This window comes from Schistocerca serialis, chromosome 7, assembly GCF_023864345.2.
Source record: "Schistocerca serialis cubense isolate TAMUIC-IGC-003099 chromosome 7, iqSchSeri2.2, whole genome shotgun sequence".
Classification (NCBI taxonomy): Eukaryota; Metazoa; Arthropoda; class Insecta; order Orthoptera; family Acrididae; genus Schistocerca; species Schistocerca serialis.
The window spans coordinates 610,493,863-610,519,967 of record NC_064644.1 but is presented as its reverse complement, the minus strand read 5'-3'; positions in this window follow the sequence as shown (position 1 = coordinate 610,519,967).

Below are 26,105 nucleotides of genomic sequence, written 5' to 3'. Positions count from 1 at the left end.
CAGAATTTCGTCAGGGCGAAAACCGACGCCAAAGCTTCCTTTCCAGTTTAACTGTATTTGGTTTAAGTGTTGGACGTGACAGCCACTGGCCTCTGAACGCTGTCGACCACTTACTACAGGAGTGCACCCAGGCCACAGTCCGAGGTATCAGCAGCGACGGTGAGGGGAGGGAAGGGTCTTAACCGGCCAGACGAGGAGGGCGGGAGAGGGCTGACCTGAGACGTGTGAAAGCCTGCTCACAGGACATGTCCCAAACCCAACGTGCGCCCTTGCGCAGTTGTCCGGTCAGGGTCGCCGAAATCTCGACGGCGTGGGGTATAAAACGCTGATAATAGTTGATTTGACTGAGGACAGATCGCAGTTGCTTCACGTTCGTGGGAGGAGACAGGTTTTGAATCACCCCGATATACTCCTTAGAGGCGTGGAGGCTGCGGGCATCAATCGCGAACCCGAGATAACTAACCTCTCGCACAAAAAAGTCAAACTTTTCTTTCTGGCAATGCAGATTATCCTTGAAAAATACCTGTAACAACCTATCTAGTTTGTCCGCGAGGTTACCGAGGACGAGCTACCGATGATGACATCGTCCAGATAATTGGCCGCACTGGGTGCGTGGCTTGTGAGGCGTTCCAAACACCGTTGGAAAATGGCAGAGCGCTGGCAATTCCAAATGGGAGGCGGGTGTGCCAGAAAAGGCCACACGGGGTATTGATGACTAGGATCTGCTGCGACCCTCGTCCAGTGGCAGCTGCCAATAAGTACTCCGCAAATCAGTTTTGGCGAAAGCGGTCGAGCCCCCAAGACATATGAGTATGTCATCCACTGATGTGACAGGATATGCATGGATGACTGACGGAGAATTGACCGTGATCTTAAAATCGCCACAGATGCGTGAAGAACTGTTCGGCTTCTCGACTATCACGATAGGCGTCGCCCAGTGGCTGTGCACGACGGGAGAACGGATGCCTTCGTCGTGTAAGCGGCCAAGTTCCACCTTAAGTCTGTCTTGGAGAGCAAAGGGGACCGGGAGGGCCTCTTTTTTTTTTTTAAAAAAAAAAAAACAGGACCAGCTGAGGAAAGAAGCTGAATATGCACGGTGAAACCCTTCACCACTGGTGTGGAAGATGAGAGCAACGTTTCGTGTGTGCTGAGCAACACCAAGTGTTGGTATGTGATACCATCCACAATAGAAACAGATTATGCCGTGTCAATTTGGAGATATGCGGAATATGCGAGACCCCCAAGGTAACGAGAAAATGGGCACACAACTCGGGAACGATGGCCATCAATGGAAGCAAGGCTTCCAGGTCCAGAGGTGACGATTCTTGATGAGCCTGTGCGTCCGCAGGAACTGCGGCATCTATGCGATGTTTCTGCGAAGCCTGACACACCGTGTCGATACGGCCCATTCGGCCGCAAGCTGTACATCTTGCTCACTGGTGGGGGCACTCCAACCGTTAGTGAGTCCGGAAACAGTCCGGACAGGATAGAAATCAGGTGAAAGACTTCCTGTCGTGGGATGGCCCAATGGACCTACGAGACTACCCCTCGTCGGTAGGCAACTGGCGAGCAGCAAAAACAGAGTGATCCAGACGCAGTAGTTGTAACCGGTGAAACTGTTCAACACATAGAAGATCGGCAGACAGGTGTGGAGCGACGGATCCTGTGGCTTCAAAATATCAGGCCGAAGGTCATTGTTTGGTGCGTGAAACACCTCATCGCGAATCAACGAAGAACCACATGACTGCTTGCAGGTAATGTTGGCGCACCAGAATTTACAATTGCGGGAGAGACCCTGGAGTGTCGTAATCCATTCCCGATAAGTCTGACCTGGTGACTTTCGATAAGAAAAGAAAGTCGGATGGGCGGAGGTGACATGCATTTGTTTGTCAAAGTACTCAAAACGACATTCCCTAATATGGGTAAATGAGAGATCTCGAGGGTACTGCTCAGGGTTTAACTGTCGAATTAAGCGACGCACCTGTGGACCGACTGTTGCTGTAAAAAATAATAAAAAATTTAAAAAAACGACTTTGATTTCCATCGTGGATCCCATATGCCAGTAAATGTTGTTCCAGCCGTTCGACATAATGTGACCATGGTTCGACTCACCTACCAGAAGCCAGAAATGTCGGTGGAGCCACTTGCAGCGTTCAATTTACCTGCAATGGAATCAACTCTACGAGCTACCTCTAGCAACGCTGGCGAGTGAGGGCGAAGTTCTGAACGCACGTGTGCTGCCTGAATCTGCTGTAGATATTCCACCAACGCTGGAGAGGTTCCTCGAAGGAGGTCATTTCGTTCTAAAATGAAAGTTTTATCCTTGTCGCCAATAACTGTAGTGTCCTGTGGTTGGCAGGAAAGAACTAACAGACAATTCGAACACATTTTATTATAATTGAAGAAAAACGCCTTCTTGGCATACACTAAGTTTTAAACGCAAGAACAACAAGAAAACCTCACAACTCTTGAGGTGACAAACCAGATAAGGAAACAAGACATGGGACAAAATACTGACCAAAATCTACTCTATTAATTCCAAAATACGACGTGCTACTCCAATGCTATGGCGATGTACACAATGCTAGGGCCGGTGTAAGTACTGGCTGGAGATGTTCCTATCAGTAAGGTAAACACCGCTGTTCTGACTGTCTGGATGAGCTTATAAAGTCGCGTCGGTGTAGTGCCACATGAGTCATAAGAGGTCTGATGGGTGGAACACTCCCACATGCTGGCTGGTGAAGTAGTTTTGTGTTTCTTTGGAAAGCATGTTATTGCTTACATCGGCTGGTGATGTTCCTCTCCGCACTCCTGCAAGGAGGTCGGCAACCCGTCTTGCGACTCGGCCTCTAAGTACGGGGCCACTATGACAGGAAGCGTACGGAGCTACTATCGCCGAAAGAGGCGTAGAACAAACTGTCATCTGAAAAGGTGATACTGAATGTTTTTTCAGACTGGCAGGGTGTGTTGTTAACAGATGATGCTCGTAAGGGGCAAACTGTCACAGGAGCATACTACCTAAATCTTCTGACCAGATTACAGGAGACTGTGAAGACGAAGCGTCGCAGAAAGCGGTCTTAGAGGTGTTTCGTCTAAGTGATAAGTTACCCTGGAATGTTATCCCGTAAGACTCAGATGAAGTAATGTTTTACACATTGTTATTCACAAAGTTTAGCTTTTTTCACAAATTTTACTTTAGAGCGTGCACATAAAACGTATGACCAAGCTTTCAGAAAACATTCATCACACACAGGGCAATAAAATATCTCATATGGCTACACAAGAGCTTATTTACGTTTCTTTCCATTATCATGTTAGTCGTGAGAAAGAAATATAATGTACCAGCACTATAAGAGACGTTTTACTGCATGAAATGTTCGAAATACCCTCTTGGATATATTTGGATAGAATGTACAGTAATTTGTATTGCTTGGTTGCAATGGTAGTGTCTGTTGTTCCAAGGGAACGAAGGTAATGTTGACATGTCACTCACTTCATTGCTTGTGTTTACTTGTGACTAACTTCATTGTTCTATTAGCATCAAGCTCGTACCATCAACACTTTAGTGTTAATTGCGGAGTGTAATGTTGAAGGCTGTGAAACAATACGCCAGTTTCCAAGGATAGATCAAGCTTGTCAGGGATTCAATGCTACTGCGGTTCATACATGTGTCCTTGCTATCAGAGGGCATTTTGAACATTTTATCCATGGAAGTGTTTGTACTGTACTAATACGTCGTTTTCTTGTGTGTTTCCCACGATTGACGTACTGAAGAGTAGTAGAAACTAGGCTCTAACATGGAAATATACTGGAGAGCCAAAGAAACTGGTACGTCTGCGTAATATCGTGAAGGGTCCCGTGAGCACACAGCATGACATGGACTCGGTTTATGGTGGAAGGAGTGCTGTAGGGAACTGACACCATGAATCCTGCAGATCTGTCCATAAATCCGTAAGAGTAAGAGGGAGCGTAAACCTCTTTTGAACAGCATGTTGCTAGGCATCCTAGATATGCTCAATAACGTTCACGTCTGGGAAGTTTGGTGGCCAGCGGAAGTGTTTCAACTCAAAAGTGTTCCTGGAGCCACACTGTAGCATTTCTGGACGTGTGGGGTTTCCCATTGTCCTGCTGGATTCGCCCAAGTCCGCCGGAATGCACAGTGGACATGAATGGATGCAGATGATGAGACAGGATGCTTACGTACGTGTCACCTGTCAGACGGATCTGGACTTACCGGCCGGCCACTGTGGCCAAGCAGTTCTAGGCCCTTCAGTCTGGAACCACGCTGCTGCTACGGTCGCTGGTTCGAATCCTGCCTTGTGCATGGATGAGTGTGATGTCCTTAGGTTAGTTAGGTTTAAGTAGTTCTAGGTCCTAGGCGACTGATGACTTCAGATGTTGTCTCATTGTGCTTAGAGCCATTTGAACCATTTTTTTTTTCATATGTATTGGCGTTCCATATCACTCCAACTGTACACGCCCCACACCGTTACAGAGCCCCCAACAGCTTCAACAGCCGCCCGCTGACATGCAGGGCCCATGGATTCATGAGGTTGTCTGCATACCCGCACACGTCCATCCGCACGATACAATTTGAAACGAGACTCGTTGGACCAGGAGACACGTTTCCAGTCATCAACAGTCCAATGTCGGTGTTAGCGGGCCCATACGAGGCGTAAAGCTTTGTGTCGTGTTGTCATCAAGAGTACACGAGTGGGCCTTCAGCTCCAAAAGCCGATATCGATGATGTTTCGTTGAATGTACACTGACACTTGTTGATGGCCTAGCACTGAAATCTGCAGAAATTTGCGGATGGGTTGCACTTCTATGACGCTGAACAATTCTCTTCAGTCGTCGCTGGTCCTGTTCTTGCAGGATCTTTTCTCTGGCGCAGCGATATGAGAGATCTGATGTTCATCGGGTTCCTGATATACACGGTACACTCGTGAAATGATCGCACGGGAGAATCCCCACTTCCTCACTACGTCGGAGATGCTGTGTCGCATCGCTCGTGCGCCGATTATAATACCACGTTCAAACTCACTTAAATCTTGATAACCTGCCATTGTGGCAGTAGTAACCAATCTAACAAATGCGACGGACACTTGTCTTACATAGGCGTTGCCGACAGCAGCGCCGTCTACTCTCTGTTTAGATATCTCTGTATGTGAATAGGCATGCCTATACCAGTTTCTTTGGCTCATCAGTTTAAATATAACATGTTTTCTTCCTCTTTGTGTGAGGAATGTCTCTTGAAAGAACTGCCACCTTCTTGTTACACCCTGTATGTATTGCCAATAATGTCCTCTTTTAACGGGCAACGGTGAATTCATTTGTAAAAAACACGTCCAGAATATCTGTGATACAATTCTTTCTAAAGCTTTTGTACATTGAAACGTGATTTTGTTACCACTATCGTATTTTTCTCTCGTTTTTAACTGCATGTAAACTGATGTCCACTCTTCCCCTCTTCAACCTGCTACCACTATTTCCATTAACTTTTAGAGTTCGGCCCAGACCCTGCTCAAAATATTTCTTGTCAGCTTCCCTGAGAATGAACAAACGCTTCTTTGACGTCGGCTTTTGAATAGAAGCCGATCCGGCCGTCAACGGCAGCAGCAGTTACGTCGTCAAACGCCACACGGGCACGCATCTGCGCAGCACCAGCATCTACCCCCGGAGCGCTTCGGCGCTAGGCGGTTCACCGGCTGGCTAAGTAGCGGCCCGCGGGCCCTGCCTCACCCAGGCGGGCTTGGGGCGGAACTCAGCCACCTGCCCCCCCCCCCCCACTCGCCGCCCAGCTTCCCTGCCCCCCGCTGAACTAGTGGGGTGGGGGCAGAACACCGCAGGGCGCGCTTGATTAAAATACCTTACCGTACGGAGCCCGCGTGCCAACACCGCCCCTCTGTCTCGCCCTGCTTTGACCTTACAGGCAGTACCAGGGATGTGTGTGTGTGTGTGTGTGTGAGACCGCACTCGTGTCTTTGTTAAAGTGAGTCATGGATTCAGCTTCACTTACCTACCAAGTGCGTTCGGAACCAACAGAAATTCACCAGCCATATCTAGCCACAATGGACAAAAAATTGGTCACCATCAGGACACATCAAGATAAAAGGGAGTACAGTTGTATGTCATTGTTGGGCTAGGGCACCCCAAGATGTAGGATGGGCAGCCTACTCGGTAAGGGTTTCCTTGAAGCACGCACAATGGCCCCTTTCCTTGAATGTGAGTGATGTATCTTTTGTGTATATATAGAGTGTACCCGAGTTATATGTTTTACGTGTACGATAATATTGAGAGAAAGAAGAGGGTGAAACCCAGTGCCAACACATACCTTACTTCTCTCGAATAGCACCAACGGCACAGCCGAGTTAACGACACTATCCGAACGATTGATCTCCAGTAACACCATAACATACTATCACTTTATTAGACACTGTGGAAAGGTTTGGAAATTAATCCATGACATTAGCGCGGTCAGAAACTATACGCCAGCACCTCTGCTCTCCTTGCCGGCTGAGTTATTCTTCTTCTTCTTTTTTCTCTTTTTTTTCATCCGGGAGATGTAACTAATACTACTCTATTCGCAAAACTAGAGTGATTCAAACATGTTTCATTGAAACGTATTACTTCCCCGTATTTTCAGTTTAAATGTCAACACGGCTTCCTCTGTGATTGCTAAGAACAATTTTGGTTGTACGGAATCTTCATTCCCGACTTCTCTTTTAATTTATAATTTCTCACTAAACAAATAATAATAACAATAATAATAATAAAAGAATCTCCAGAAAAATGTGAAGCTGTTGGAGAACAGAATTGGTTGACTTAAGCCGTCATTCTGCTCCTTATATGAGGTAAGAGGGCTCAGACTGTTTGGTGGCACTGCCTGCGGAAGGTGAAGATCTAGACAGATATCGTGGCTGGAAGTATAGTGGAACAGCGTGTTAAATTGCCTGGTGGGTTATTACGAAGTTTGTGAGATGGAAGATGTTAAGACTGAGCATTTCTGGAACAAGGTTTATACAAGCCATAAAACTCCTCAGCTTTGATATCGTCCGATAATAGCTAAAGATGAGATTGACTGAGCACTAGACAGGAAATCATTGACTGTGGCATTTTCACTGCAGCCATATCGCATAAGCCAGAATTAGGAACGAAACAATATCGCACATCAACTTCTATCTTAGATTTTGTAGCTTCTGCAGACTCATAGAGCTGCGCTACGTACCACGTCGTGCCGAATGATACAGTAGCGACAGTTACGCCTGCACTAGAAATATTATGTCATACTGCTTGACAGATTAAATTCAGTACGTATCTACTTGCTCATGAAGAGAAAAAGAATAAGGTCTTAGTAACTAAATTACGTAACCGATTTAGAGAAAGCTGTTGACGGTGTTGACTGGAATACACTCTTTGGCCTACTGAAGGTAGAAGGGATAAAACAGAGGAAGCGAAAGGTTATTTTCAACTTGTACAGAAGCAAGACTGCAGCTTTAAGAGTAGAAGGACATGAAGTGAAGCAGTGGCTGAGAGGGAACGAGACAGTGTTGTAGCCTGTCACCGATGTCATTCAACCTGTCGGGAAAGCTCCCGACATGTTATTCATTCACCTTTCTATATTTCGGCTACAAACGGACCTCTGTCAAGGATTATAGTTAAGTAGCTTCGAAGTGTCATGCTCTGCATGTGAGTCGTTAACGTGAATAACCGAAGAATTCACAGATAGCACGTCAGAAACGTAATTACAATACGTGGAATATGCAGATCCATATTTTCTACAAATAAAACGGTTGGTCATTCACATATTTACTTACGTTTTTTCACATGAATCTTCGTGTTCTACGGGCACCATTTAACAGCTTTAATGCCAGACCATCTGACGAATAAGCATTCCACCTGGGGTTCTTTTTTGTGGGCAAAATAGTCTCTACCAGTTTAGGTTGAATTGGACCACCACCTATAGATATGAAACAAGCGCCAACGACTCTTACCAGCTGAAGTCAGTTATAGCAACAGTCTTCCTACATTTCAGATCTGAAGATAACCCAATTCGACCGAAAGTGGCCATTACAGTTAAATATACACAAACCAAAAAAAGTTTTCCATCATCAAGGAACCTGTCCAGAAAATTGGAATAGCGATCAACATAAACATCATTTCCGCCTTTTTTATTGTTCATGAAAACCGCGCATTGCATGTTGTACCATGATACAGAAAGACCTTAAGAGGCGGTGGTCCAGATCACTGTACCCACTGGTACCTCCAATACCCAGTAGCACGTCCTCTTGCATTTGATGCATGCCTGTATTCGTCGTGGCATACTATCCACAAGTTCATCAAGGCACTGTTGGTCCAAATTGTCCTCAACTGCGATTCGGCGTAGGTCCCTCAGTGTGGTTGATGGGTCACGTCGTCCATAAATGGATCTTTTCAATCTATTCCAGGCATGTTCGATAGGGTTCATGTCTGGAGAACATGCCGGCCACTCTAGTCGAGCGATGTCGTTATCCTGAAGGAAGTCATTCACAAGATGTGCAAAGTGGGGCACGAACTGTCGTCCATGAAGACGACTGCCTCGACAATATGCTGCCGATATGGTTGCACTATCGCTCGAGGATAGCATTCACGTATCGTACAGCCGTTACGGCGCCTTTCATGACCACCAGCGGCGTATGTCGGCCCCCGTAATGCCACCCCAAAACAGAAGGCAACCTCCACCTTGATGCACTCGCTGGAAAGTGTGTCTAAGGCGTTCAGCCTGACCGGGTTGCCTCCAGACACGTCTCCGACGATTGTGTGGTTGAAATCAAACGCAACACTCATCAGTGCAGACAACGTGATGCCAATCCTGAGCGGTCCATTCGGCATGTTGCTGGGCCCACCCGTACATCGCTGCATGGTGTCGTGTTTGTAAAGATGGACCTCGCCATGGACGTCGGGAGTGAAGTTGGGCATCATGCAGCCTATTGCGCACAGTTTGAGTCGTAATACGACATCCTGTGGCTGCACGAAAAGCATTACTGAACATGGTAGCGTTGCTGTCAGCATCCCTCCGAGCCATAATCTGTAGGTAGCGGTCACCTACTGCAGTAGCAGCCCTTGGACGGCCTGAGCGAGGCATGTCATCGACATTTCCTGTCTCTCTGTATCTCCCCCATGTCCGAACAACATCGCTTTAGTTCACTCCAAGACGCCAGGACACTTCCCTTGTTGAGAGACCTTCCTGGCACAAAGTAACAATGCGGACGCGATGGAACCACGGTATTGACCGTCTAGGCATGGTTGAAGTACAGACGACACGAGCCGTATACCTTCTTCCTGGTGGAATGACTGGAACTGATCGGCTGTCGGACGCCCTCCGTCTAGTAAATGCTGCTGATGCATGCTTGTTTACACCTTTGGGCGGGTTTAGTGACATCACTGAACAGTCAGAGGGTCTATGTCTGTGATACAATATCCACAGTCAATCACTATCATCAGGACTTCTGGGAAGTGGGGTGATGCAAAAATGTTTTTCATGTGTGTATGTATGTAATAATCATGATATAGACTGTTTTGTTCAAAACTTTATAAATTAATATCACTGCCCATGTACTAGTTTCTGGGCGCATGACTGTGTCATATTGTAAAATAGCTGCCGCTGGGAGAATTCATTACAATAACGTACCAGCCCTGCATCCAGCAAACTTCTATGTAAATAATCTCTGATCACTGAAGGATATGAACTTACAAGATCACTGTAATCTCTTGTGGCACAGTGCCACATTCCTATGGGGCTCTTTTATTTAAAGAAAGCTACAATCAGTGATATCTATATTAGCTGGAGGGAGAACTCTCGAATTAGAGCACCGAACTTTCAAACGTATGATTATTCGTGTTGTCTGCATCGTCTGCTATGTTGTAGTTATGCAAAGAGTTTCGGTTACTCCGCGATTAAGCATTTTTTACTCATTTGTGACTATAAGCATAGTGTGATTTCTTGTAATAATGTCTGAAAGAAGGATCTGAGGTGTGGGTTTCATAAAATAGTCCCGAAAACTATTTCTTGGACTAAAAAGGAAGGAAACACGTCCATGGATTCAGATAATATAAGTTTTGTTGCCTAAGCAAACGTGAATGTAATCTTTTCTACTGCATGAATACCATCAGCAAAGGATTATTGCAATAATTCCGTACAAGACGTTTACATACATTAATATATTCGTTCACATCAGGTACGAAATTTTCAGCGTCTCGGGCTACTTTGTTTCTGCAAACATATATTTCAATGCTCCGGAAATTTTTACATGCTTTGTATCTCAAGTGTGTGTTCCCTGTAGAACACTGACAACATTTCCAATACTATTCACGTAATCAATTATCTGCTAAATCGTACGCGTAACTCTGTAGACAAGCTAGACCACACGGTATACTTGGAAAAATGAGGAAAAGCCGCGTATGAGTAAAGCATAAGTGGAAAAACGTAGAACCTGGAAAAACGTAGAACCAGATTTATAATCAGCCTGTTTCTGTCCGTCCGCAACACCCAAAAGTTTTTGGAATGGTGCGGTAGGTTCTTCTCCAGAAACTGAGAACGTAGGACACACTCCTGTCGAGAAGAAACAGAACGACTAGAGACAGGACGTTCATATTCACAAGACATGTACACTATCATGTTCTGCATAAATGATTAGCATTCTAACCAAGCCGGCCCACAGGTCAACATCGATACCGCGGCGCAACACGATCTCCAGGTACAGTCATGCTCAAAAGCATCGGAACGACCTGAACTGCATTTCGCCTGAATCGCATGCAACCGGCATAACGCAGCTGTCTAGCAGGTTCTCTAATTGCTCCTTGGTACAGTCGTTTGACTATTGAAAATGATTCCAACACGTCACCACTAGAAAACACTGCTCTGTCTAGCAATAACTCATGATGTAAAGTAATACCACGATACTGCAAATATCAGGGAACACGTTATCACAGATAAGAGTGTCGTTAAGGCTTGTAAGAACCCATTTATTACAATGAATGACATACCTGAAATGTTGCCACTCTCATTATTACGTCAGTTAGGTAATGCACGTGATAACTTCGTCGTATTCATGATTTCCTCTGCAAAGTAACATACAGTACTTATTATTTCACACAAAATGACATTAAAAATTTAAGTTATTCACGAGCTGCTAGTTGAGAATATGTATCAACTTCAAATGACACGACGAACCGTCTCGTTCTGCATATGGTTACAAACCTAGGTCATGCAAACTAAGTAAAGATTTCGTGGCTGACACAAACTAACAGTCATTCCGGATTAGGCATACAGAGAGTGATATACCTCGATTTTAGACAGTATCAGTTAGCAAATATCAACTTTAAATTACGTAACGCAAACATTTTTAACGGACGCGAATTCTTCCCCAGCATCTCTTGTCCCTCTTAACGAACTACGAGAGATGTTAAATATTGCTTTTTCACAAGTAACTTACTTGAAATGCCGTGAGGTAAAACTTTGTGTTGGACAGGGATTCGAACCCAGAAACTAATCTGATTGATACCGAAGCACAACCAACTGTGACATATCGGATTTCCTCGGCAGTAGCTAGATGTTTTAACTGAAATGACGAGACGAAACATTAATTTTTTCCTTCCCAGGACTCCAAACCGCACCTATCGCTGTTATATTCTAGAGAAACGTTAAATATGGGTTTGTTGCACCAGCAGCGACAAGTGAGCATGTTTGAACTAGAAATAATATGACGAAGAGTTCAGTGCTCACTGGGAATAAAGCCCCACACATATCGTTGTTGACAACACACAAAGAGACGCCAGCTACCGAATTTTTCTCCACCAGCAGCTCAGAATAACATCTTGAACTTACAGTGATCTCGCAAATAGTTCTGTGTCCCACTGGGAGTCAAAATCGTCAGATATCGTTAGCGCTGACAACGAATGAAAAAACATTAAAAATCAAAATTATTATCCACCAGCAGATAGGTGTTCTCATGCTAGAGCTTGATAATACATAATGAAATCTTTAGTGCCGGGCCAGGATTCGAACCCATTCATGCGTAATATGTGGAGATGTTGAGGAATCTGCAGTTTTGAACAAACAACAAATTGTAGCCGAGCTGTATTGCCACGAAGGGACCAATTCCGCGTTAAGGGCGATCTGAGTTGCATTCTCACGTCAGAACCAATTTTATCGACATACAGAAGATCAGATATGATATGGAATAAGATTCCATTCTCTTCTGACTACACTAAGTGAAGAAGATATAATGGCAGTGTGGTCTGAAATTCACATTAAAGATGATTTTCCTTCTCTACCAAGTAGACGGTAGGTTGAACCACAATAGAGTCTGGAGTGGCGACATGTAGAAACTCTATCACCAGTAACCTTTCTTACACTAGTTATTTATTTCTAGTGACGAAACAAACGCTATGTAGGGCCACAGGATGCTTATTCCATATCTTATCTGACCTTCTGTATGTCGATAAAATTGGTTCTGACGTGAGAATGCAACTCAGACCGCCCTTAACGCGGAATTGGTCCCTTCGTGGCAATACAGCTCGGCTACAATTTGTTGTTTGTTCAAAACTGCAGATTCCTCAACATCTCCACATATTACGTGTGAATGGGTTCGAATGCTGCATGAGAACACCTATCTGCTGGTGGATAATAATTTTGATTATTAATGTTTTTTCATTCGTTGTCAACACTAACGATATCTGACGTTTTTGACTCCCAGTGGGACACAGAACTATTTGCGAGATCACTGTAAGTTCAAGATGATATTCCGAGCTGCTGATGGATAAAAATTCGGTAGCTGGCGTCTCTTTGTGTGTTGTCAACAACGATATGTGTGGGGCTCTATTCCCAGTCAGCACTGAACTCTTCGTCATATTATTTCTAGTTCAAACATGCTCACATGTCGCTGCTGGTGCAACAAACCCATATTTAACGTTCGTATTCTCTAGAATATAACAGCGATAGGTGCCGGTTTGGAGTCCTGGGAAGGAAAAAATAATGTTTCGTCTCGTCATTTCAGTTAAATCATCTAGCTACTGCCGAGAAAATCCGATATGTCACAGTTGGTTGTGCTTCGATATCAATCAGATTAGGTTCTGGGTTGGAATCCCTGTCCAACACAAAGCTTTACCTCACGGCATTTCAAGTAAGTTACTTGTGAAAAAGCAATATTTAACATCTCTCGTAGTTCGTTAACAGGGACAAGAGATGCTGGGGAAGAATTCGCGTCCGTTAAAAATGTTTGCGTTACGTAATTTAAAGTTGATAATTGCTAACTGATACTGTCTAAAATCGAGGTATATCATTCTCTGTATGCCTAATCAGGAATTACTGTTAGTTTGCGTCAGTCACGAATTCTTTGCTTAGTTTGCATGACCTAGGTTTGAATTCATATGCAGAACGAGACGGTTCGTCGTGTCATTTGAAGTTGACACTTATTCTCAACTAGCAGCTCGTGAATAACTTAAATTTTTAATGTCATTTTGTGTGAAATAATAAGTACTGTATGTTACTTTGCAGAGGAAATCATGAATACGACGAAGTTATCACGTGCATTACCTAACTGACGTAATAATGAGAGTGGCAACATTTCAGGTATGTCATTTATTGTAATGAATGTGATCTTACAAGCCTTAACGACACTCTTATCTGTGATAACGTGTTCCCTGATATTTGCAGTATCGTGGTATTACTTTCCATCATGAGTTATTGCTAGACAGAGCAGTGTTTTCTAGTGGTGACGTGTTGGAATCATTTTCAATAGTCAAACGACTGTACCAAGGAGCAATTAGAGGACCTGCTAGACAGCCGCTTTATGCCGGTGCATGCGAATCAGGCGAAATGCAATACAGGTCGTTCGGATACTTTTGAGTGTGACTGTACATGTGCCTTCGGCTCTCGTAGTGATTATAAACCGAAGGTAATGGATCAGTGCGACTTGAGCAAATGTGCAAGATGCCTCGCAGACGTATGCGCGATACGTACCGTCAGATCAGTGAGTTTGAAAGTGGGCCCATTATTGGCGTGAGAGAATGTGACGGATATATTCGGGAAATTGTGCTCGAGTGGGAGAAAGTGTTTCGCCAGTGTAACAGGTGTGTGTAGAATAGTTCGAGGAAGGTCGTAGAACACGTAGAGATGGGTCGGGTCGCACCGCCCAGGCCATCCCCCGAGGAGATCGACACTTCATGCGCGTGACACTGCAGGACAGATCTGCGTCCTCCTCGGCATTAGTGGAACAGAGTAACACATCGCTCACTGTCATGGGTAACAGGCCGTCGACATTTATTAGGACGTGGGTTACGTGCCTTTCGTCCACTTCTCCGTCTCTCTATGATCAATGTACGCCGGCCGCGGTGGCCGAGCAGTTCTAGGCGCTTCAGTCTGGAACCGCGCGACCGCTATGGTCGCTGGTTCGAATCCTGCCTCGGGCATGGATGTGTGTGATGTCCTTAGGTGAGTTAGGTTTAATTAGTTCTAAGTTCTAGGAGACTGATGACATCAGAACTTAAGTCCCATAGTACTCAGAGCTATTTGAACCATATAATCACACAAACACATAAACTAGAGTTATGACATTAACTCTTTGTTACACAGTGTGTGTCATTGCTTTTCAACAAATACAACGACTCTTACTGGTGTCACAACTCTAATTAAGCTTTGCGGAACATATATGTGAGAAGTAACCGTCGATCTTTTCACGTGCTTACATTTGAACACATAGTAGCAACAAATAGCTCCCTGTTTACCGGTTCTGTCGCTAATCGACAAATGCGTTGTGTAAGACAAAAGTTTGGGTTTTAGTGCAAAATGTAAACAACAGACTTCATTCCGAAGACATGTAAGAAGCCCAGTTTGCTGCAGAGAAGATGTGCGATACGCTTCGCTTAGCTTACTCCAGACTCATTTCTACTCTGTGGTTTGTTGCCGAGATGTCCCAAGATGACACAGCGCCAAAGAATGTAACCCGCAGGTTTCGCAGGTCCCATGTGCTAACTTTCTCCTCGTCTCGATGAAAGAGGCACTCCAGGAACCGGAACAGCAGCGGCAAATAGTGCAACATGCGAAAGATTTACGAAGCCTCCAGTTCAGCGTGCCATACCAAGAAAACTGTGGTACAGTTAGACGTGTCCTCCCAGGTGACATGCGTCAACAATCATTCGAATGAATTTGGAACAATAAAATTTGCTTACGCATCTCCAATGGATCAGACTGATGGTCTCCTACTTGCACCGAATGTGCAGGAACCAGCACGGCTTTAGAAAGCATCGCTGGTGCGAAACCAATCTTCCACTTTCCTCACATGGCATACTGCGAACTATGGATGCAGGGAAACAGGCAGATTCCACATTTCTAAATTTCCGAAAGCATTCGACACGGTACCGCACTGCAGGCTGTTAAAGAAGGTACGAACATACGGAACTGGTTCGCAGGCACGTGACTGGCTCGAAGATTTCTTAAGTAATAGAACCCAGTACGTTTTCCTCGACGAAGAGTGTTCATCGGAGACAGGGATATCGTCAGGAATGCCCTACGGAAGTGTGATAGGGCCGTCGCTGTTTTCTGTATACGGAAATGACCTGGCAGACAGCATGGGCAGCAGTCCGCTGCTGTTCGCTGACGATGCCGTGGTGCACAGGAAGGCGTGGAAGGTAAGTGCTTGTGGGTTGACAAAAGATGACCTCGACAGAATGCCTAGTTGGTGCGACGGATGGAAACTGGTCTCTAGTTGGGAGATATGTATTCGTCGCCAGGATGACGATGTGAGAAATAAATACGTAGACATGAACAATAAAAATGTGGAATGTTAATAACGCTTTTTATTTAAAAAGCTTTTAGAGTTTTGATATAAAAATGGGAAGACAATACTTTTCAGCACGCCTTTTATTATGGTATACATGATATACTACATTTAGAAATTAAAAATTACAGTGGTACGGATAAGAAAACCTCAGTTTATATTCGTACAACAAGATTCAGAATTAACGAGAAAGTAGGTTCTAATTATGAGCGCTGGCAGCAATGGGCATGAGACAAAGAGGTGGAAAAGAGGAATGAAAAGAATGTGATCGCACACAGTTAATGAACGTAAGGCAAAGGAAATGGCGTATCGTAGAGAATGGAAACGAGGGAGTAGCGTAAGTGGCAGAAGATAAAACTATTGACATTACTATTTCGCAGAGAGAAAGTTGGCTGTACACGTTAGTTTTTGAGGAAATGTTGTAAGGATGACAGTAGGACGAGCCTCAGCCTCTTTTTAAAAGCAAGAGTGCGCCGAACTGACCGCAGAGTGCAGGGTAGCTTTCTGCAGAGGCGGGCAGCAGCAACTGTGCAGGAGTTTGCAAACGTTTCTCTTTTATGAGTAGCACAGCAAGGACTCTATACAATGTGTTTCCATAAGAGCGCGCAAAGATTTAACTGGGCATACTCGTAGAGGATGCTCCACTGAAAAATTGGGGTACTGAACCTGCGGTCGGACCATACAGCTTAAGAAGATAATATGAACAGGTTAGGTTAGGTTAGTGTTGTTTTAACGTCCCGTCGACAACGAGGTCATTAGAGACGGAGCGCAAGCTCGGGTTAGGGAAGGATGGGGAAGGAAATCGGCCGTGCCCTTTCAAAGGAACCATCCCGGCATTTGCCTGAAACGATTTAGGGAAATCACGGAAAACCTAAATGAGGATGGCTGGAGACGGGATTGAACCGTCGTCCTCCCGAATGCGAATCCAGTGTGCTAACCACTGCGCCACCTCGCTCGGTAATATGAACAGAATCACATTCCTGTGAACCTATTTACATTAGTTACAGTTAACTGCAAAATACCGTTACTGATACAATGAACGTAACATTTGTACTGTATCTTATAAAATGTGCTGAAACGCACGGCCATCAACATCAACGCAAGTACGACATCGGCGAACAATATTGTGACGCACCCTCGCAAATATATCTGGTGCCTTTCGAATCACGTCACAGGCAGCTACAGTTCTGCCAACTAATTCCATCTCCGTATCCACTGTGGTCTCATACACATGCGACTTTGGCTATCCCCGTAGGAAATAATGAAGGGGTTGAGGTCATGTGACCTATCCTTCTAATCCGGCGACCAGGAGACACAGCACTGAGGTGGTTGCGGACGTCCACACTGGAGTGAGGCGGAGCACCGCCATGTTGTATCCACATCCTCTCACCAACAGCCAAGGGTACGTTCTCCAACAACTCAGGTAGAACTCTTTGCACGAACCTCAACTACAGGTCGTCATTCAGACGGCCAGGTGGAAGATATGGCCCAGTGAGATTGTTGCTTACAATGCCCGCCCAGATAGTCACTGCAAAACGTATTTGATAGTGTGACTCTACTACAGTTTGAGGGTTTTCCTTATCCCACACATGGCTGTTCCTGCTGTTCGGAATACCATCACGATCAAATGAGGCCTCGTCAGTAAGCAACGCGATTTGGTGGGTCAGTCCGTTGTTGGAGCAACGGCTGACACAGTGCGACTCTTGGTACATTCTCACCACAGGGTAGTATGTGCAGTGCCCATTTTATGTGCAATACGACGAGGACTTGTAGTGAGGTCCACTGCAACACTTCCCTGCACCACCTCTTCAAAATCGGGTGTTCGAGTGGTCCTCATGTTGCCAGGTCCGTCGTCTCTTCTTTCCAAGGCACCATTCTCCCGCGTTCGTCGATCGAGATAAAAAAAATACTCACCGTGGCGGATGACGCTTCTTATGAAATCGTTCCCAGTACAGCCTCTCAACAGCGAGAGCATTGCAACGTGCATGTCAGTGAGTTCTGCGAAACTGCACCGGTACTGCTGCATCGTATTGTACTGTACGTCTCTGATTAGGACTGAGTAATGAATGGGTCCGTCGCTGATGCGTAGCACGTTCTGTGTGGGACAATCTAAATACGAAGCCGGCCGAAGTGGCCGTGCGGTTCTAGGCGCTACAGTCTGGATCCGAGCGACCGCTACGGTCACAGGTTCGAATCCTGCCTCGGGCATGGATGTGTGTGATGTCCTTAGGTTAGTTAGGTTTAATTAGTTCTAAGTTCTAGGCGACTGATGACCTTAGAAGTTAAGTCGCATAGTGCTCAGAGCCATTCTGAACTAAATACGAAACAACAAAACCACCCTATGGACAAGTAAATTAAACAAAGCCTGCTTCATGTCTTCCTAGCAATCAGACTCGTCGTCCTGAGCGAACGCATTATTGTGGCCAACATAGACACGAAGCCCACGCCTACTGCAGTGGTACAAGTTTATATGCCAACTAGCTCTGCAGATGAAGAAGAAATTGATGAAATGTATGATGAGATAAAAGAAATTATTCAGGTAGTAAAGGGAGACGAAAATTTAATAGTCATGGGTGACTGGAATTCGACAGTAGGAAATGGGAAAGAAGGAAACGTAGTAGGTGAATATGGATTGGGGCTAAGAAATGAAAGAGGAAGCCGCCTGAAGACATTTCCAAGGGCAGATGTGGACTCTGACTACAATCTATTGGTTATGATCTGTAGATTAAAACTGAAGGAACTGCAAAAGGTGGGAATTTAAGGAGATAGGACCTGGATAAACTTAGAGAACCAGAGGTTGTACAGAGTTTCAGGGAGAGCATAAGGCAAGAATTGACAGGAATGGGAGAAAGAAATACAGTAGAAGAAGAAAAGGTAGCTCTGAGGAATGAAATAGTGAAGGCAGCAGAGGATCAAGTAGGTAAAAAGACGAGGGCTTGTAGAAATCCTTGGCTAACAGAAGAGATACTGAATTTAATTGATGAAAGGGGAAAATACAAAAATGCAGTAAGTGAAGCAGGCAAAAAGGAATATAAACGTCTCAGAAATGATATCGACAGGAAGTGCAAAATGGCTAATGTAAGGATGTAGAGGCTTATCTCACGAGGGGTAAGATAGGTACTGCCTACAGGAAAATTTAAGAGACCTTTGGAGAAAAGAGAACCACTTGCATGAATATCAAGAGCTCAGATGGAAACCCAGTTCTAAGCAAAGAAGGGAAAGCAGAAAGGTGGAAGGAGTATACAGAGGGTCTAAACAGGGGCGATGTTCTTGAGGTCAATATCTTGGAAATGGAAGAGGATGTAGATGAAGATGAAATGGGAGATATGATACTGCGTGAAGAGTTTGACAGAGCACTGAAAGACCTAAGTCGAAAGAAGGCCCCGGGAGTAGACAACATTCCATTAGAACTACTGAGAGCCTTGAGAGAGCCAGTCCTGACAAAACTCTACCATCCGGTGAGCAAGATGTATGAGACAGGCCGAATTCCCTCAGACTTCAAAAAGAATATAATAATTCCAATCCCAAAGAAAGCAGGTGTTGAGAAATGTGAAAATTACCGAACTATCAGTTTAATAAGTCACAGCTGCAAAATACTAACGCGAATTCTTTACAGACAAACGGAAAAACTGGTAGAAGCCGACCTCGGGGAAGATCAGTGTGGATTCCGTAGAAATGTTGGAACACGTGAGGCAATAATGACCCTACGACTTGTCTTAGAAGAAAGATTAAGGAAAGGCAAACCTACGTTTCTTGCAATTGTAGAGTTAGAGAAAGCTTTTGACAATGTTGACTGGAATACTCTCTTTCAAATTCTGAAGGTGGCAGTGGTAAAATACAGGGAGCGAAAGGCTATTTACAGATGACAGTTATAAGAGTCGAGGGACATGAAAGCGAAGCAGTGGCTGGTAAGGGAGTGAGACAGGGTTGTAGCCTCTCCCCGATGTTATTCAATCTGTATATTGAGCAAGCAGTGATGGAAACAAAAGAAAAGTTCGGAGTAGGTATTAAAATCCATGGAGAAGAAAGAAAAACTTTTAGGTTCACATATGACGTTGTAATTCTGTCAGAAACAGCAAAGGACTTGGAAGAGCAGTTGAACGGAATGGACAGTGTCTTGAAAGGAGGGTATAAGATGAGCATCAACAAAAGCAAAACAAGGATAATGGAATGTAGTCGAATTAAGTCGGGTGATGCTGACGGAATTAGATTAGGAAATGAAACAAAGTAGTAAAGGAGTTTTGCTACTTGGGAAGCAAAATAACTGATGATGAAGTAGAGAGGATATAACATGTAGACTTGCAATGGCAAGGAAAGCGTTTCTGAAGAAGAGGAATTTGTTAACATCAAGTATTGATATAAGTGTTAGGAAGTCGTTTCTGAAAATAGTTGTATGGAGTGTAACCATGTATGGAAGTGAAACGTGGACGATAAATAGTTTAGACAAGAAGAGAATAGAAGCTTTCGAAATGTGGTGCTACAGAAGAATGCTGAAGATTAGATGGGTAGATCACATAACTAATCAGGAGGTATTGAATAGAATTGGGGAGAAGAGGAGTTTGTGGCACAACTTGACTAGAAGAAGGGATCGGTTGGTAGGACATGTTCTGAGGCATCAAGGGATCACCAATTTAGTACTGGAGGGCAGCGTGGACGGTAAAAATCGTAGAGGGAGACCAATAGATGAGTACATTAAGCAGATTCAGAAGGATGTAGGCTGCAGCAAGTACTGGGAGATGAAGAAGCTTGCACAGGATAGAGTAGCATGAAGAGCTGCATCAAACCAGTCTATGGACTGAAGACCACAACATCAACAACATGTTCACTGACCTATGAAAAGATATTTAATCCCTACTTGATTTTCTTTACTCTTTCTGAAGTAAACTGTGTTCCTGCTCATGGTTCAAAGTATCCCCATACCTAATTTCTTCGGAATCGCTTCAGCAGTTTAGCCCCAAAAACGTGACAAATTTAGTTACTTTTGCATTTGTAATATTACTTGGGAATTATGGATTAAACACGTTAAGGACTGTATAAGCATTATAGTCACATCGTGAATAAACCAATAAAATCATGATGAAGTTCATACGACAAAGAGTAACCAGCTTTTCAAATTTTTCCCTAATGTACGTTATATATCTCTCTCTAACATAACAATCGCGGCACTGCGTCTAGTTTTTGTTACCCACAACGATAGCAGCGCTCCAGACGCCAAACAAGCAACATTTCTGAATAATATACCTTATGGCTGCGAATACTAACGTTTGTATTGGTCTGCACCACAGTTGTTACAGTAGGGAGCACATTTAGTGCCATGAAAGTCGACTATAACTAAAAAAAACACCACATTTGTTATTATTTCGTCTCCTAAGGATCATGAGAGGTACGAAATGGTCCTTTACAGGACACTTTATACAGGGTGTTACAAAAAGATACGGCCAAACTTTCAGGAAACATTCCTCACACACAAAGAAAGAAAATATGTGGACATGTGTCCGGAAACGCTTACTTTCCATGTTAGAGCTCATTTTATTATTTCTCTTCAAATCACATTAATCATGGAATGGAAATACACAGGAACAGAACGTACCAACGTGACTTCAATCACTTTGTTACAGGAAATGTTCAAAATGTCCTCCGTTAGCGAGGATACATGCATCCACCCTCTGTCGCATGGAATCCCTGATGCGCTGATGCAGCCCTGGAGAATGGCGTATTGTATCACAGCCGTCGACAATACGAGCACGAAGAGTCTCTACATTTGGTAGCGGGGTTGCGTAGACAAGAGCTTTCAAATGCCCCCGTAAATGAAAGTGAAGGTTGAAGTCAGGAGAGCGTGGAGGCCATGGAATTGGTCCGCCTCTACCAATCCATCGGTCACCGAATCTGTTGTTGAGATGCGTACGAACACTTCGACTGAAATGTGCAGGAGCTCCATCGTGCATGAACCACATGTTGTGTCGTACTTGTAAATGCACATGTTCTTGCAGCACAGGTAGAGTATCCCGTATGAAATCATGATAACGTGCTCCATTGAGCGTAGGTGAAAGAACATACTGACGAAACTAAAATGAGCTCTAACATGGAAATTAAGCGTTTCCGGACACATGTCCACATAACATCTTTTCTTTATTTGTGTGTGAGGAATGTTTCCTGAAAGTATGGCCGTACCTTTTTGTAACACCCTGTGTACGATTCTCTTGTAACGTGTAGACTTCTACTGAATAATGTTGTTTTCCCTTAACAAAAATTTGCTAGTAAACACCAGAAGTCTTTGTAGAAATACGTCGTAGATTTAACCAACATAACGGAGTTTTGTCGAGTACACTTTCAGTCAAATCAGCGAATGTGGATCATGGGAAACCTATATGGAATGTAATACCTACATTATTTAGCTTATCAAATAAGCCACCACAATTGTAGCTTATCAGAAAATAACACAGACACAGTAATAAATCACCAAAAGCAAACTGTATACAAAGACAGAGGAAACCGATTTCACAATTGTTGCTAAAGCTGAGCCACAAACAGCAAGAAACTTCAACATATTTGCTTTTGATGCAAACGAAATTACATTCACAAAAACATGCTTGCATTAGAAATTTTAACAAAATCGGTTCAGCGGTTTAGTTGAGAAAACAAACATACAAACACACTTTCGCACTTATATTGTTAATAGTATAAATTTAATTGTCTTTACTATCATTAAAAATTAATTGTAGCTACAGTGCGGTTTCCAAATAAAAATGAATAAAATGAATTGTAAAAAAATTAAAAAAAACGCATGACGGAAAAATATTAGTGTAGTTTTGAAGGACTTTAGTACAGTACACAGGCGGAAACAATTCGAGATATAAGTATTTCCGTTCTTAAAAGGCACATATCAATCTCACCTACACACATATATTAGTAGGTGTGGTTTATCGCTGGAATTAACGATTACACTTGTCCTGCACTGCAAAGAGCAGACACTAACAGCATCGGTGGATCACTGTGGCCGTTCGTTACTGGCGTGCGGCGCGATAATACAGGGTGGTTATAATATAAGTGCAACTACACACTGGGAGAATGCGTTAATGCAGTACCGACTTGCGATGGAAAAACAATTAGTTCCAGTTTTCGCCACTGGGTGCAACTCGGGAGCTGTCGTTTGACAAGCCATAACGTTAGTGAACAGTATGTCTATAGAGAGGAAAGGCCGTATGCTGGTAGTGAAACTGTTTTGTGCGAACGGCAGCAGCTGCAGTGCTGCATTGAGAGAGTATCGCCGGCTGAAAGGTCTGACGAGAGTTCCAATATCCGTAACTGATTTAAAGAACACGATAACGAAATTCGAAAGCACGAGTGAGCTTGGTGTCACACTTAGGAAAGGAAGGCGTCCTGTCCCACTGCAAGTTGTTGACGAGGCTGCTATTTCTTCTTAACTGACCGTACAGCATACGCTCTAGATACTCCTGGTGCCCTTACAGTTGCAGCACAATAGTCCATCCCGTGGTCAGCACTACGGAAAGTTTTGCAGTCTATTTCATACTGGTACCCGTACAAGATCCACACTGTCTGGCAACTGTAGCAACGTTCTGAATTTGCTCTTCGGTTTCTGGCACGGATAGAAGTTGACATGTGTCTAGGCAATATTCTATGGAGTGATGAGGCACATTTTACACCGCAGGGTGCAATTAAGACGAACAACTGCCGAATTTGGAGTGCTTTTTAAATCGCGTGCTGTGAACGAAGAGCCACTGCACTCGCCGAATGTGACCCTGTGCTGTGGATCCTCAAGCACCATTATTCTCAGCCCGTTCTTCGTTTAGTCAAGTCTGCTCGTTATCGAAACGCCCTTGTACAGCATGTGATTCCTGATTTGGAAGAGCACAACTATATGAAAACCACTGCTTTCATGCAAGATGGTGCAATACCTCATGTCGCTAGTGCAGTGAAATATTTGCTTAATACAACCTTCCACGAATGTGTTGTCTCCAGAGGTTTCCCAGATACATGGATTGCAAGACCACCTGATGTGAATCCATGTCACATTTGCCTCTGTGGATATTTGAAAGAACGCTTTTACCAAGGACACGTTCGGTCTCTACACGGTCTGAAGTCCAGTATGTAGGAACACGTTGCACAGAAACTACCGCAACTGCTGCGACCGACTGTTGATGACGTCGTTTTGCGGATGCAGCAACTCGTAAGTATCCTGTGCTCACACTGAACGAACTGTGTAACAAGCGGTTAGTAATAAATTCAACATTATGCTTTCCTCAATTGCTGGATCTTTTCTGACCACGTAGCATTCCAAATCCATTACATATGGAAACTTTTCTATACGTCTTTCTTACACCCACTGAGCTGGATTTGCATCTGATGGCCAAAACTAGAACAATTTTTTTCCCCGCACTAAAGCATTAGAGTATCTACCAATCTTCGCTACTTTACGTTATTATAATTACTGCCCACTTCAGTGAGTAGCTGCACTTCAATTATAACAACCAGGTAGAGCAGTGTTTTAAGCCACTTCAGAGCCGTACCTGTCCTAGTTAGTAACCAAATTAAACACAAAGCCATTCCGCTACAGACAGACCAACTGAAATCAAGGGAAAACTAACACTGGATACCCTGACCCAGCCTCAGTGCCTTTAAAACCGCGCCGCCTGGTTCGGGTTTGCACAAAACGTGTGTGTTTCGCGAAGTCAGACCGCGCCAGTTTCGGCGTCCCAGAGCAGGTAGCGTGTCCTGCGTGCACGAGGATGGCGGAACTATTTCCGGACAACACGTCAGTCCATACTCCGAGGACACGGCGTCGGCAATGAAATGCAGAGCGGCAGGGAAGGCCACAGAACACAGCCGCGGGCAGAGGCGCGCCGCTCCACTGCCAGAATTACGCAACGTCAACTTCGATTTACGGGAAGCAAACGGCCCGACGTGCTGGGCACGCAATAGACGGAGACTTTTGCTCTCTAAACTTTTTCTTTCCGTTGCCAGTGTGATACCTGGCCCAAGGTCGCCAGCCCTTCGTGAATAAAATACAGCCTCGGACGAACTCTCTACGGTGTTCTATATTCACCTGATACTCACGTCCTTGACATCAGGAACACTTTGTAAAACATCACTTCTGTCTGCGTGCGACCACGCTGGAAACTTATGCTCCATAATGTTTATCATGTTTTACGTGCCCAGTAAAATTTCTTAAACAACTGGTTTTGGATCTAACACATCTGTTTTAAGTTTAAAGAAGGCAATACTTAAGATTATTCATGACAGTGTCCCAGTTCTTCAAACATTTTTAAGTAAAAGTAGATCTGATAGAATCTTTTGACTGGTATAATCTCTTTCAAGTTCTGAAGGTGGCAGGGGTAAAATACAGGGAGCGAAAGGCTATTTACAATTTGTACAGAAACCAGATGGCAGTAATAAGAGTCGAGGGCCACGAAAGGCAAGCCGTGATTGAGAAGGGAGTGAGACAGGGTTGGAGCCTTTCCCCGATGTTATTCAGTCTGTATACTGAGCAAGCAGTAAAGGAAAGAAAAGAAAAATTTGGAATAGGAATTAAAATCCAGGGAGGAAAAATAAAAACTTTGAGGTTTGTCGACGTCACTGTCATTCTGTCAGAGACAGCAAAGGACCTGGAACGGGATGGACAGTGTCTTGGAAGGATGGTACAAGAAGCAAAACGAGGATACTGGAATGTAGTCGAATTAAGTCGGGTGATGCTGAGGGAACTAGATTAGGGAATGAGACACTTAAAGTAGTAGATGAGTTTTGCTATTTGGGAAGCAAAGTAACTGATGATGGTCCAAATAGGGAGGATATGAAATGTAGACTGGCTGTGGCAAGGAAAGCGTTTGTGAAGCAGAGAAATTTGTTAACAGCGAGTATAGATTTAAGTGTCAGAACTTTCTGAAAGTACTTGTATGGTGTGGAGCTATGTATGGAAGTGAGGTATGGACGATAAATAGTTTAGACAAGAAGAGAATAGAAGGTTTCGAAACGTGATGCTAGAGAAGAATACTGGAGATTGTATGGGTAGATCACGTAACTAATGAGGAGGTACTTAACAGAATTGGGAAGAAGAGAAATTTGTGGCTCAACTTGAAGAAGGGATCGGTTTGTAGGGCACGTTCTGAGGCATCAAGCGATCACCAATCTGGTACAGGAGGGAAGCGTGGAGGTTAAAAATCGGAGAGGGAGACGAAGGGATGAATACACTAAGCAGATTCAGAAGGATGTAGGTTGCAGTAGATACTGGGAGATGAAGAAGCTTGCACAGGATAGAGTAGCATGGAGAGC